The sequence below is a fragment of the Tasmannia lanceolata genome, unplaced genomic scaffold (assembly GCF_043159265.1).
Source record: "Tasmannia lanceolata isolate RefF3 unplaced genomic scaffold, GAP_Taslan_0.1 ptg001185l, whole genome shotgun sequence".
NCBI classification, from domain to species: Eukaryota; Viridiplantae; Streptophyta; class Magnoliopsida; order Canellales; family Winteraceae; genus Tasmannia; species Tasmannia lanceolata.
The window spans coordinates 12,441-15,550 of NW_027519845.1; positions in this window are offsets into that span (position 1 = coordinate 12,441).

Genomic DNA, 3,110 nt, shown 5'->3' on the forward strand with positions numbered 1-3,110 from the left:
TGAGTTCTAAAAACGATTGATTTCCGTTTTGTTTTGTTTGAAAAAAAAAAAAAGAAGTCATTAGATAGAAGATAAAGGTTTCACTTTTCATTCCTTATAGTATTCTAGAATGGTATTCTATTAGATTTTTATAATTTGCGAGATGGGGATTGTAACTTTCCCCATCAATTCGCTTTCACAATAACAAAAATCTCATTTTTATGTCGGATCCATGAAATGAGATAAATGAGAAATGAATCATAAAAAAAAAATGAGATAGAAAAAAAAGGACAATTTTTAGTTGTATACCTCGACTGAGGACATAACCCTCTAGTTCCAACTGGTCCAGGGGGACTTATACTCCGTGAAAATGATTGTTAAAACTGACACCATACCACTATACTAAGTTAAGTATTATTGAACGTTCAAATATTTATTTGAACGAGTTTTTTGATTCATCGATTCTAATCTTTCCTAAGATCGATTGGATTGAATCCATCAATCTCGACGATTGAACATAGTATGGGCTATTATTATTTCGATCAAGCCGCCATGGTGAAATCGGTAGACACGCTGCTCTTAGGAAGCAGTGCTAGAGCATCTCGGTTCGAATCCGAGTGGCGGCATCCCCTAAAAGGGGCAAGATAAATCCTATCTTATAAGGAATTCAATTCCTTTCCTTATTTCCATTCCATAATTGAGGAACACACACCCCCCCTTTTTTTTTTTACAAAATAATTTTTTATGATATTTGCGACTTTAGAACATATATTAACTCACATATCTTTTTCGATCATTTCAATTGTTATTACGATTCATTTGATGGATTTATTAGTCCATCAAATCGTAGGAATATGTGATTCATCAGAAAAAGGCATTATAGCTACTTTTTTCTGTATAACAGGATTATTAATAACTCGTTGGATTTATTTGAGACATTTCCCGTTAAGTGATTTATATGAATCATTAATGTTCCTTTCATGGAGTTTCTCCATTATTCATATGGTTCCTAAAGTGGGGAACCATAAAAATAATTTAAGCGCAATAACTGGGCCAAGTGCTATTTTTACCCAAGGCTTTGCCACTTCAGGTCTTTTAACTGAAATGCATCAATCCGCAATATTAGTACCCGCCCTACAATCCCAGTGGTTAATGATGCACGTAAGTATGATGTTATTGAGCTATGCAGCTCTTTTATGTGGAGCGTTATTATCAGTAGCTTTTCTAGTCATCACATTTCGAAAAAACACAGATATTGTTGTTAAAACCAATCATTTATTAATTGGGACATTTTCCTTTGGTGAGATCCAATACTTGAATGAGAAAAGAAGTGTTTTACAAAACACTTCTTTTCCTTCATTTAGAAATTATCACAGGTATCGATTGACTCGGCGATTGGATCATTGGAGTTATCGTGTCATTAGTCTAGGGTTTATCTTTTCAACCATAGGTATTCTTTCGGGAGCAGTATGGGCTAATGAGGCATGGGGGTCTTATTGGAATTGGGACCCCAAGGAAACTTGGGCATTTATTACTTGGACCATATTCGCGATTTATTTACATACTAGAACAAATCAAAGTTTGCAAGGTGTTAATTCGGCAATTGTAGCTTCTATCGGATTTCTTATAATTTGGATATGCTATTTTGGGGTCAATCTATTAGGAATAGGACTACATAGTTATGGTTCATTCACATTAACAGCGAATTGAAGAAGGGACTTGAAGAATACATGGGAACATCAATCTCCAATATATAACGAAAATTAGTGTGAGTTTTTGAGAACCATTTGAATCAAGTAGTAATTCAAATGGTTCTCAAAAACTCCAGATGTATCTGATTACAATTCCAATTCACTTCATTTTTTTTTTTTCAGTGTACAGCGACCGATTTTGTAAATCACAGGATTATTTGACTTTATTTCTTATTTATGAAAACTATTTATGAAAGTAATTAGATAGAATAGCTTCTACCTTCTCAACTGATAGTGAGAGAACGAAATCGGGATAAATACCGATACCTATTACGGGTAGAAAGATACAGATCGAAACAAATAGTTCTCGCGGTCCAGAATCCACAAAGTAGGAGTTTGTAACATTGAATAGTTTGTATCCATAGAACATCTGGCGTAACATAGATAATGAATAAATAGGAGTTAATATCATTCCAATTGCCATTACAAAAGTAATTAGTATTTTTGGCATTAAAAGGTATTTTGGGCTGGTAATTATTCCAAAAAAGACTACCAATTCTGCAACAAAACCACTCATTCCTGGCAGTGCAAGCGAAGCCATCGAGAAGCTACTTAACATGGTAAATATTTTTGGCATTGGGGTAGCTATTCCTCCCATTTCATCGAGATAAACAAGACGTATTCTATCGTAACTCGTTCCTGCCAAGAAAAAGAGTGCAGCACCAATAAATCCATGAGAAATGATTTGTAAAATGGCTCCATTGAGTCCCATATCAGTTATGGAAGCAATTCCGATAATTGTGAAACCCATATGAGATACGGAGGAATAGGCTATTCGCTTTTTTAAATTGCGTTGACCGGGAGAAGTTGAAGCTGCATAGATTATTTGAATCGTTCCGACTATCATCAACCAGGGAGAAAATATAGAATGAGCATGGGGTAATAATTCCATATTGATCCGAACCAATCCATATGCTCCCATTTTTAATAAAATTCCAGCTAGAAGCATACATGTACTGTAATGTGCTTCTCCATGGGTATCTGGTAACCATGTATGTAGGGGTATAATCGGTGATTTGACAGCATAAGCAATAAAGAAGCCAAAATAGAATATTATTTCCAATGCCGCGGGATACGATCGATTAGCTGATGTTTCAAAATTTAATGTTGGTTCATTGGAACCATATAAACCCATACCTGGAACTCCCATTAAGAGAAAAATGGAACCCCCCGCAGTGTACAAAATGAACTTTGTAGCTGAGTACAGACGTTTCTTACCTCCCCACATGGATAAAAGTAGGTAAACAGGAATTAATTCTAACTCCCACATGATGAAAAAAAGTAAAAGGTCTCGAGAAGAAAATGATCCTATTTGACCGCTGTACATTGCTAACATCAGGAAATGGAACAATCGCGAATCTCTAGTAACTGGCCAAGCCG